Raw genomic sequence first — 13,083 nt, 5'->3', positions numbered from 1 at the left:
GAAGATAATAAAAAGTTCAGCATAGCCAGGAGGGTATACAGCCCTACCCGGTTTATTTTTCTGCTATATCCCTGGAAACTAAAATGTATTATTTCTATAGAGTGTTTTATAATTTCAATTTGTGCTACTTACTAAGGAACATATATCTGAAAACACTGCTCTTTTATTTAACGTTTTTATCTTTTCAAGCATCAAGGTGAACATTTATACTACAAGCCAGGTTTTTTTAGGAACAATATGTTTCAGTTTATCTCTAATCTAATGTTATTTTTATTTATGCTTTTTATTTTACAAAGAGTATATAGGTAAGCGTACTCTAGTGACAATAGTTTTTAGGGTCAGTAGTTTCCCGATCTATGCTAGTATTCCTGAAAATTAAGTTTGCTGTTGATGTAGAAAGACAGCAACCAAACTATAGCACACTGATTTTGGAGAATCACAAATATTGTGTGCATTTCACTAGCCTGTGTACCTATATTATTATTATTATTAATATTATATTGTAAGCACAATTTTAGCAAGAAAATAATTGTGGAAATATTTTTAATAAGTTGTAAGACACAAGAGAACAGTTAAGTTTTCCAATTTTCCTGACCACCCTCAGGCTTGAAGACCGCTGAGCTCATCTTGCTGCCGCCTCCAATGCTCCCTTTTCTGATCCCAAGCAGTTAGATCACAGCCACTCATCAAAATTTGATTAGAAGTCAGATGTTTACACAGGAAGATACATTGATACTGCCTTAATCTTTTTAACTATTTTTTTTTTACTAATTCCTTTTGTGAAAGAGATGATATTACCTGTGGTGCCCAAGCCCTTTTACATTATTTGCTGACTACTATTGTTGGCAATGTCTAATTAAAAACTCTAAATAGATATAAGGTACTTTTTAAAAAACTTCTGAATTAGCTAATAAATGGAGAGCAGTCTCAGTGATTCATTATAAAGACCACAGGTATGAAAGAGCCCAAGTAGCAAATACTGCTGCACATCTGTTGAATAATTTGTTGGCTAAAGGTACTCAGCATTAATGTGTCACAGAGAGGATATGCACAATGGTTCATAATGGCACTCCGTTTTATTTTCATTCTCTCCTTCACTACTATATGGAGCAGAGAGTGTGCTCCTTAACAAAGCCTGCCTTCTTAATTAGTTTCCTGATTCAGTGGGCTTCTCTTGAAGTGATGCTACTGGCCCAGCACACAACAGCGTATAAAATTGCACCAGCCGTCATAGAGGTTTAGAACATGTAAAGGATGTCACTAACCACATTAAAGAAGTGCAGTCTTCTAAGAAAAAAATAATCTTCTCTGCCATTTTATATGTATGTGGTTCCATCATGTTACAAGACCAAAACAGCCTGTCATTTATGTGGACCTCCAAGTTCTTGTAGTTCTAGATCATCTGAATAGTGACCAGGTGTAGATGTTCTTTGGTATGGAGAAAATCAATAATCAATTCCTTGGTTTTACTGATGTTGAGTTGCAGACAATTCTCTTTGCACCAATATACAAAGTTTTTCACCTGACTCCTATATTGTGTCTCATTCCCCTTGTTAATATACCCCATTAGTGCAGCATCATTGTAGAACTTCTGCAAGTGACATGACTTGGTTTTATATTTATAGTGCAAGACAGGATTAAATGCCTTCAGGACTGTTCTTTGTTGTACTTTGCAATTGCTTGCATCCAAAATAGAGACTGGCATGAAGCCTCATAAACTATAGTATACTGGAGGGAGAGTCCATTACCCAGGACACCACAGGCACATCCACCAGCATATCTTTGAGTTTACCCCTCAATAACGATGGTCGGTTGGTATTGAAACTGCCAGGAATCAAAATCTAATCCTCACAGTGCTGCCAGTTTTTTCCATATGGAAATAAGTGTTGTGAAGCAGATAAATAATTTGTGTCTTCCACTCCTATCTTTGTTTGTGAGGCAAACTGCAGTGGGTCTACATGGTCATTCACACTAGGTCTCATACATGGCCGGATTAAGGTGGGTGCTATTGATGCGGCAGCATTAAGCCCATTCCTGAAATAGGCCCAGATGAAAACAGACAAGAATTTTCCAGAAGCTGAACAGTTTTCCTTTGTTATATTAACCTCAAAAAAATTCTTAGAATCAAATTTGGAGTCTGACTTTCGGATACCTAGACCATTGTGCATATCCTCAGCGTTACTTATTATACAGTTACTATTGTTCTTTGTGCTGTGACGTAAATATAACGTCATTGTGTTTATTGTTAACCAAAGATTTCAAGTTAATGCTATCAATTTTACATTAAACAGTTTACTTAGTAATTTAGTTGCATTTTTTGCAATATCTTGGGGATTCTTGCCACTTTATTATTGTTCTGTAAGTACCACGTAGTAAATTTTTCACCTTGAAAGTTAGTTGTACAGTAAAAATCGATGGCTATTTAAATGGTTATCTGTAAAGGTAAAACTAAAAGCGGGCCCGGCATGGATGTTTAGAATTTTTAAAATCCTCGACAGGATTCTGATCTATTATGAAATTTAAATTGTGGACAAATTTTTACCCTCAAGAGCCTGAACTGAGTCACTTTGACCCAATTTCTCTGCAATTTCATTTTTTCTTACTCTGTTTCGTAAGAGAATTGCGAAATTTTGTGTATTTCATTGTTAGGTTTTCTGCATTAAGTACACTTTTCAGAAAATTGCTACTGAATGTTGATGTTACATAGTTTGATGTTAATCTTGAGTTGTTACGATACTACGTCGTTATTATTATTCATGTTCAATAAAGGCTGGCTGGTTGCGTCGCAAGCAATTAAGGCTCCTTGGTCGATCTGAGTGCGCATGTATGGTGAGTGTCGAATGCACATGCACCAATGCCGAGAAAAAAATAGACCTTTTTTGCGCTGCAACATCAGGCCCAATTTCATCTTAATCCGGCCCTGGTCTCATATAGATCAGGATAAGCTTCTCAAACTTCTTCAAGATATGGGATATAAAGGCCACTGTTCCATAGTTATTAAATGAAAAAACACTTGCCTTCTTTGGAACTGGAACAAAACAACATTTTCCATAGAAGTGGCACATTCTGGATTCTTAGTGACAGACTGAACAAGTAACATCAGGCCCCACAAAATTGGTCAACAAAGGCTTTAAGAACTCAAGGACTAACTCTATCAGCTACCACTGCTTTTCCATAGTGGAGCTTCATTGGTTGTCTTCTTACTTGGTCATCTGTTATGGCCAGCCTATATAGATGGTCAGAGGTGGGCCACACCAGATGAAGTGGTAGAAGTTGTTGAGGCAGTAGAGATGGTGTTAGGGGACTGACCATTGAAAGAAGGTGATGATGGAAGGGAAAAATCCATAAAAAATGGTTCTGGCTATTACCTTTGTCTATTGTTCTTTCCCAGCATTTGAGTCCTGGAGTCCTTATGTGTTGTTTTAAGTGTATTTGTTTTCTGTTTTAGGTCTGTCAACCTCCTTCTGCTCAGTCAGCTGTTTCTTCAGCACTTTAGAGCCTATTTGTCTCCAGATTTGAAAGCTCATTTCTTATAATTCAGGAAACTATTTAGCTCCTTAGTAATCCAGGTAATCGTCTTCTGTTTTTGAGGAAATGATAGTGTTAATACAGAACTTAATGTAGTTTGTTATTAAGAGTGCCTCAATATCATTCTCATGTGATTCACACTTCATTTCCCACTCTGTCCTTTGAATGCAGTCATTCTGAGCCATTTCAGTCTCTAGGGTTCACTTCCTCTCTGTCCTGGTGGCAACATGAAAGCTAACTTCATCATGGAACCCTATCTCAACCCTAACATTAGTCGTATTGAACATAATGATGTTTGCAGAAGGGCAGCACAGTGGCTGTCTACATCTAAATGACAGGCAGAGTAGTCTGACTGGTGATAGGCACTCCACCAAGGGTGGCTTAACGCCTTGCTGCTCACCTTCCCAGAATGGGCACAATTGAATTAAATGAGTTACAAAGACTTGATGGATGAATAGATGTTTAAAGAGATTAAAATGAAGTTTAGTTTATTTGTCTAATTTTTTGTAAATGTTTATATAAATTACAGCATTTGCCATGAGGACTTATTCCACGGTTTTTCCAGCCTGACAAGCTGCTATCTTTTGATTTTTTTGTAAGAAACATGGTGCAATTTATTAAAGAAATAAAATAAAACCTGTAAAATGTACACCTGTTTCCAGAACATTATTGGTAAGGTGGCAAAGTCTTTAAACAATACTGATTTAGCATTATAACCAATATAGTCATCTTTTTTTGGAAATTCTTGATTTTAAGATATAATCACCTTTGTGGCAAAAAGATGGCATTAACAGATTTTTTGCCTTTTTTGGCAACTTTTTTCACACTCCTATAGCATCTGTCTGATGGAAAGAATGTGAATAGACTGTGCGGAGGGTGGCTTCTGTCCTCTATAATGCTGTGAGCCCTGCTGATGACGCTGGCATTGTAAATATCATCCAGAAATGGAAGAACAGTTCTTAAAATGGTTTAGGCAGTCCTGACTCCCAGCCATAGGGCTTTGTGGTCCTGTGCAGAGCAGTTACCAGATCAGACCACTGTAAAAGCTACCAAGGATTCTGGCCTTCATGCTAAATTTATTTGGCTTTCTCAAAATCTCCCTGTTCTTATTACAATTCCTTATAATTTTATCCAAAGATGACCTTTCATTACTTAATCTATTTTCATATTCAACCTTACATTATACGCTTGCTTATAGATAATGAATGTGCAGTATCTATCTATCATTCTTTCTGTAATTTTACATATCATTGTAGTCAAATATATGAGCTGGATCCTATCCTTTCATTAGAAAAATCATTGCCTTATACCATTGTTTTAGCAGCTGACCCATTTTCCAAATTAAATTAAACAGCTGTAAGAAAGGCGCTAACATCTTTTCATTTAAGTGTCTCAACATTTCATCTTTCCCCTAAGCTGTATCACTTTATTCTTTACAGTTAATTTAATATAAAAGAACTCACTAATTGGAGATAACTTCTCTTCTGCTAGAATAACTCTTCTAGCTAAAGCTGCTTCAGATATATAATTGTTCCTAATTACTTTGAGGGCCTGTCGTCAGCATGTCTATAGCTTTCAGTTCACCAGAGCCTAGCTTTCTATCATTTCACAGCAAAAGCTACAGTATATTTTTGTAAAAGTTGCCAACACAAGTCTGAAGTGAATCACTTTGACCTTCTGAAACTACCTTGCTTGCCTTTTATTAAGCATCACAAATGGGTAAAGGTATTTGTTCCAGTATGCAACCAAAAACAAACTGTACACACTGCAGGAAAGTGGTCACTTCTTATTGGTTGTTAACTATTTTAGCAGCTAAAACACAATCTAAACGAGACATCAGTTTTTGTGTTGGTCTATTTTTTGCATCATTTCATCATTTAAAATTATAATATTATACTATATGTTTCTGCCAGTTTAGCTGGTATACTTTCAGTTCTAAATTTTCACCATTCTGTAGATGGCTAAAGGCATTGAATTCTACATAGCCTATAGCTTATTTTTGTCAATAGACATTACTTATCCACTTTAGATAAACTGTGTGTGTTATTTACACAGTAGGTATAAGTTAGTTTAATTATTACTTAATTCAGTTGGACCTTGACTTGATTTTTAGCTTATGATTCATTCATGGTGGAGTTTATTTCTTGCAATATCCATAAGGCACAAGTTATTTTAATGATTGATAATAAATTGACCTGACCTGACTTTGGTGTGTTTATGAACATACTCCATTAATGGACTGGTGCTCCTGTATTACATTGAAGTCTGCTAGGGAAAACTCCAGGTATCTGTAATCCTGTAAAAAAATTTTAGTTCAGAAGACGGGTGGATGGATGACCAACATAGTGTATATGTGAGTGAGGTTTGTGAAAGACTGGCATCCCATCCAAAACATATCTTGGTTTGGCTTGAGCTCTCATTGAAACTAAAACTGATAAAGCACAAACAAAAATTAGACACATAGGTAACTGGAGTAATGCTGCAATTTTTTGAAAAATATCCTCTATATTTATTTCCTTTAACTATAAAATCCAAATTCTAGGATTAGTATAAAACAGCTGTTTTACTTCTTTGACAACGCTCATATCACTTGCACTTCAGAACATGTAAGCTAAGCATGTTTGGACCCGGTCCTCATTTGGATGAGAGACCATTTAGGAAAAGTTTGGGTTGCTGTTGCTAGATGAGGTCTTGATAAGGCCAGCAAGGGAATGTTTATCCTGTAGTCTGAGAGTGGATCCCAATGCCCCGGCTCAGTGATGGGAACATTGTGCGCACAAATGGCACAAACCTTCAGTTGAGATGTAAAACTGAGGTCCTGACTCTCTGAGGTCATAAAAGGTCCTTCTTTCAAAAAGAGTAGGGTGTACCCTGATGTCCCTGTTAAACTACTCATCACAGTCTGGTTCTTCTGTCTCTAACTGGCTAACTTTCTCTTTCGACCCTTCACCACTTAATAGCTAATATGCGATGAGCATACTGGCACAATATGGCTGCTATTGCATCCTCCAGGTAGATGCTGAACATTGGCGGAGGTTGAAGTGGCTCCCCCGTCTCTGTGTAAATCACATCAAGGGTCAAGCACAATATCAATGCAGTGTTTTCTTCTTCTTCTTCTTCTTCTTCTTCTTCTTCTTCTTCTTCTTCTTCTTCTTCTTCTTCTTCTTCTTCTTCTTCCCAGGATTTGGTGAGAACACTATAGAATTAATTGAATGAATATGATACACTGTGATGAATGCAAGCTATTGGCACCATTTTGAGGATCTTCTCATATCCTGCCCAATAATTTTGTAAGCATAAGTTTTCAAAATATATACTGTTAACTGTTCTACTCGGGTAACTTGAAAAGCCACTTGCAATACACAAAAGTGGTGTCTCTGCCCTTAAGCCTCTCAGTGCTGTAGTGGAGGTGCATATAAACAGCCTTGAAAGATTATTCTATCAGCTTGTTCAGGAAGAAAATACAGTGGGACTCACCCTGCCATCACTGACTTCCCAGGCTGGCTGCTGCAATTTTGTTGACAAGTAGAAAGTTCCAGAATGAGAATGAGAACATCTTTAAATAAAGACTTAAAGATGTGTGTTAGTTAATCTTTTCTATCCCATTTACAGCTGGTCCAAAATGCAACAGCTCATTTCCTGACTGGTCCAAAAGAGACAGAACACATTTCTCCAGTGCTGGCCTGTCTTCATTGACTGCCAGTAAAATACAGAATGCAGTTTAAAGTTTTTTTATTATTTGTCTTTAAAGCACTCAATGGTTTGGCACTAAGATTATATCTAAGACCTCCTTCACCCCAATCCACCTCTAGGCCTTTGAGATCGTCTGATTAAAAAATTCTGTCCATCCCGTGGTCTCAGCTGAAGTTTAAGGGTGATTGTGCTTTTTCTTTGGCTGTCCCTGTTCTATGAAATCTTCTACCCTTTTACATTTGGCTTCTAAACACTATTGATATTTTAAAATCTCTAAATATTTTCTTTTCTCATTGGCATGTGGAGATGTTTAAAGGCAGTACTGCTATATTTTTATTACAAACTTTTAATGGATTTTGTTTATTTATTTATGTACTCATTTATGTATGTATTTTTTTTAACTTAACATTTTTATATGTTTCATTTATTGATCGACTTAATTCTGAAGTTTTTATTTTGTGTTTATGTACAGCACTTTGGTCAACATTTATTGTGTTTAAATATGCTATTTAAATAAAATATTGATTGATTGATTGATCGATCAAATACACTTGTGAATGTCACTTAAAGGAGTTCATTAAAAATTACACAGCAAGAATATAAAAAATACCAACAATAATAATAAAAATATTCTTGGATAGTGTAGCATTAAGAACAGCCAGGCTTATGCTACTGCAAATCAAAGGTGGATGAATGGATCTTGGGCCAAATTATTTTTTCTTTTATATATTCAGCCCATAAATGCAATGCATTTCTACAGACACCCACCAGTTGGACAAGTGATTCTGGATTTTGGACAAACTAGGAAGGAAATTGCTCAGCACACCCTACACTTTGCATATAACCTTTTTTTACATGGTTTGTCAGACACAACAGTGACATTATGGTGGGAAGAGAATACTATGCTCCAATGGTCTAAACTTAGATTTCATTGGCAGCAGAAATTTAATGTCTATTAAAACACACATAAAATAAAATATACTGAGTATCAACGTTCACTTGTGGTTATTACTCATTAAAAAAGGTATACTTGCTTTGCAGACTGTTGCTGTTTTTTTTTGTTTGTTTCTTTTTTTCTGAGCACAACAGTGAATCATGACACGTACAGTAATCCCATGTTGATACAGAAAGTGAGAGAGACGAGCAGATAACTGGTTATTTTACCTCCCATGACTTCAGGGACTCTAATCAATGACATTGTTCTCACATGGCTCATGTTATTATGCCATCTTCTGCTGACTTTGGAATACTGTGCTTAATGGTATGCCACAGCACTTTTGTTTTAATTAGAAACGACCCCAGTGAGCATATTGCTCCTGTCTTGAGAGATCATCATGCACTCCCAAAGCATGCTTTAAAATTGCAGTTTTTCAAATTTGAAGGATTTAATTATTCGCCATTGAATTTTTAATAAAAATAATTGGTATATACACCCATACTCATCGCCTGAGTTCATCATATTCTGTCTGGTTGTTGTTTCAAGGTTAAAGTTAAAAATTCTGATGAGTCTATATACTACATACTTCTATACTATAGAACTGCCAATCAAATTATGCTTCATACTGAAACAATTTAACTTTTGTTTTTAAATAGTTTTTGACAGATTTTGAAGTCTTTATATAAGCTTGTCTTGTCTTCAATCAGCATGGTGACAGAATGGTTAGCACTGGTGCCTCAGTGCTCCAATGAGGCCACTGTCTGTGTTTAATCCGCTTCTTTCTTTCTTTCTTTCTTTCTTTCTTTCTTTCTTTCTTTCTTTCTTTCTTTTGTTAAGTGCCTAGAGGCTTTTGTGATGGAAGATATTAAATAATTAGATGATGTCATGAAACACTGTCTTCAGTCAGTGTCCGCTAGTAGTAAAAAATAACAATCCAGCAAAACAAAATAGTAGCATCCAACAAACAGGATGAATTCAATAAATTACTAAAAAAAATTAATGTATAGTACTTATAGGCAAGGGCTCATAAAATGTACTGTACATAGTCCAAAGCTGCCAAAAAAAATTAAAATGTAGAAAGAAAAAGGTTGAATAACTGTTCCAGTGGCTCTGTAGCAGCCAAAACCTGTCTCTCCCCAAATGCTGAAGCTCTCCACAAAATCTAGGAGACTTACTGGCTTAAAAAGGTTGGAAAAATACCTTTAAGACAGGAGTCACCAAGTCCGGTCCTGGAGGACCACTGTGACTGCAGGTTTTCACTCTAACCTTTTTTTAATGAGTGTCCTATTTGTGCTGCTCATTAATTTCTTGTGAATTCATTTTAATTAAATTGCTTTTTTAAGATTTGCTCCCCTGAATTTCTTCATCGTTCCTCTGAATTGCGTCATTTCTTTCCTTAAACGGCACCCAAACAGAAATGAAATGTGATGCAAGTGAGCCAAAAGAAGACCAACTAAGTCAGGGCTCAAACTCCAACCAATTTCACTCCAACCAGCTGCTTAATAAGGTGCCAAATCTTGTCGTTAATTAAACCCGTTCTTTCATTTCATGGCTTGTTGCTGCTCTCATGGTGCAGTAGCAGACATTTCAGAAATTATTGATTTTCTCTTTTCTAAGAGCACTGGTCAAATGTTTGGGGACCAGAGAAGATTGACATTCCTGAGACCTTCATCTTTCTTTATTTTCAGATATTGTACGATGGACACCAGTTGTTTTGGCTTATTTTATATCTCATTATTGTTTGGCTGTTAATTAAGAAAAAAGAAACAATTAAGGGGTCTGAGTCTTCAATAGCAAGTCAATTAAAATTAGTTTAAAAGAAGTTACTTAGCAGCAAAAACAGGTCACTCTTTCTAACAGGGTTAGAATGAAAACCTGCAGCCATGGTGGTCCTCCAGGACTGGACTTGGCAACCCCTGGTTTAAGACAACCTTGAGCATGGGGAAAAAATGAACCTTTGGAATATGCAGAATAGCAACACCTATCCTCACCACTCACCCCTCACTAATGGCACTGAGGCCCTCTTAAGTATTTCCTACCCAGTTGCTTAAAGGCAATGGCTTTTTACCATTCAGATAAAGGGGGAGGAACATCGCCTAATCCATACTTTATTCCTATATTCATACCATTTTACATACATCTCAGACATCCATGGGGATTACATCTAAATTCTTAAACAACAATAAGACATAATATACATGAACGAGTGGAGTAAAACTATTACCATACCCGTACAGCGATTGCTATCCCACTTTCCCATTTTGTTCCTCATGACTGTACCGAAATCAGCTGCTTACCAGCTTTTAGCAGCATAAAGGAAGTACACAGCCACGCACGCATAGAATGAAAACTGCCCATCAACTAACCACTAATGCGGCTAGTCCACTTACAAAGAGGACTCTGCCAAGCCGATAAGTGAAGGCATTATCTAAAATCAAAAAAAAATCTGATATTTATCGAAATGATGTGCCAACATTAAGTGTCTTAGGGGGAATTTTCACTTTACAAACCTTTCAGCACTGCACTCTTTACTGTACTTTATTTTGTTAAATAGCGGCTGCCGCTGGTTCTTCTGGTTCCCCTCACCGACAAAAGACCCAGTGACAGTTCTACTACTGTCACAGATGAGTGACCAGTTGTCCATTTTAGCCTCTAGAGATGCCATTGCTGCTAAATGAAGACATAAATAGAAATGATGCTTTAAAATTTGAGTGAAAACAATGATTTTACCTGGAACACTTATTGAAAAATGTTGTATTATATGTTGTTTCTGAGTAGGTTTGCATTTAGCATAAAATGATTGTATTTTTTAATATTGGACACACAAATGTTATTACATAAAAAACATTCAGACAAAATGTGGCAACCAACACAGCTCTTGATAAATCTAATAAGACACTGGAATCTGATTGAGTATATACATTCTGCAGACTATTCCCATCATACCAAATCTTACATCAATAATTGAGCATTAGGGTTGAAGCTGAAAAATTTGCAGAGGAATATAACCTTTTGTAATATACTAAGAATTTGTTTTTGACCAGATAGTAAAAATCCTGATAGTTGCTTCTTTCATTCAATTGATGGAACTATATATCCATAGTAAAAGAAAAATAAAAAATTGAAAGAAAGAGCAGTCTTGCTAGTCCTCCCTTTTACAAATGGCTACCCATATTTGCATAGCATAGTTTGCATTCTCATAGTATTTCATTCAATTCAGAAACACAGCTGACTTGAGCCATTCACGGTAGAATTGGTGTGCAGGGTACAAACCCAGCCCAGATGTGGCACCACTCGATCACAAAACCCTTCACACACACACCCACACTAATGTAACATGTAAAAATAAACACAGCAGAAGCCCAGTGAGACACTGGCAATAAGTAGACATATCCACACTGGACACCAGATCAGTGAGGCAGCAGCATGAACCATTACAGCAGTGTGCTGCATATATTTGCCATTTATACATTACATAACATTTACATAATGAACTAAGAAGTTTAAAGTGGAAATTATGGCTATAATACAAGCTGAGCACATTTAAACATAAAGGTTAAAATATGGTACTGAACACCATCAAGCAGTGGTGTTTGGAAGGGGCCATGTTACATTTCTGATATAAATAAAAGTGAACTGAAGTGATTGAACTTTTAAAAGACATCTCTCTCTCTGTTTTTTGACATTTTTTCTCATGCCCATTTTCCTTGTAAACTGATCACTACAAAATTTAACTGATTTACTGTATAATTTAGTTATATTAAATGTCTGTTTCCATATGCAGTTTGTTTAGTCTGTGCGTTATACTTAATAGCAAAAAGCTGGATTTAATTTAGAAGAGTTGTTCATTTCTCTCTGTGTTAGATACAGGAAGGCTTGGACCCTCAAGTCTAGAATATAGAAAGAATTTGAAGCCAACAGGAGATGGCAGTAAATGAGTAGAAAAGCAATTTAATTGGTTAGAAAAGTTAGACTTTATTGGATCAAGTTGCTTAAAGAGCCTGGCTACAAGCTTGACATTTGGCTTGTGGTTGTGGCATTATAGCATTGCTGAAAAAGACATATCCATTGCACATTTTATATTTTGGAAAGGTCTGATTATGGGATGTTAAATTCAGGTAATGCATACAGTACATTAAAATACAGGAAACGTGCAATCTATGCCATGTAAGACAGATAGATCATGATGAATATTGCCATAGCAAATTGTATTTGTGGGGATCATTTCTACTTTAAAGTATAAACATCATCATAATCCTCATACTATTTGAGAACACTGGTCCTAGTATTTATCCATTGAACTTACTTCAGATAAAGCAATTCTTGTTAGATTAGATCTCTGTGGGAATAAGAAGAAGGTCTTAGCATACTTCATCAATTCTTATCATAGCCCTCAGCTCATCCATTGACACAATCCAAAAAAACAGTTAAAATATTATTAAATTGCCAACAAAAAAAGCACCCATGGTTCGGCAAAGTTGGTGTTAAAATATTTAAAGCTCCAAATAAGTGGAATGATCAATAATCTCCCAAATTAAAAGACTACAGAGGAAATGTAACATTTTAATCATATACGGTATAGAGAAAGCATATCTGTGGTCGCAGAAAAAAAATTCAAGCTCTCTTATCTCACCTATATTCAGACACCTAAGGAAAGAAGATATATGATGGCATGCTAGTTATAAATATGAAGAACTAAAGCCCTTCTTATCCTGCTCATACACACATACTCACACTGCTTCATTTAAAAGCTGGCAGTTCACCCAACACAATGTCATTGAACTGTGGGAGGAAACCCACATAAATATATAAATAACAGATAAGCATCACAAAGACAGCTCTTCAACTTCAAATTGTCAGGACCATTTCTCTTAAGAAAACGACAGCAAACAATCTATAATTTTAAAGACAATGAGTGGTAGGAA

The sequence above is a fragment of the Erpetoichthys calabaricus genome, chromosome 4 (assembly GCF_900747795.2).
Source record: "Erpetoichthys calabaricus chromosome 4, fErpCal1.3, whole genome shotgun sequence".
Classification (NCBI taxonomy): domain Eukaryota; kingdom Metazoa; phylum Chordata; class Cladistia; order Polypteriformes; family Polypteridae; genus Erpetoichthys; species Erpetoichthys calabaricus.
This window is presented reverse-complemented; position numbering follows the sequence as displayed.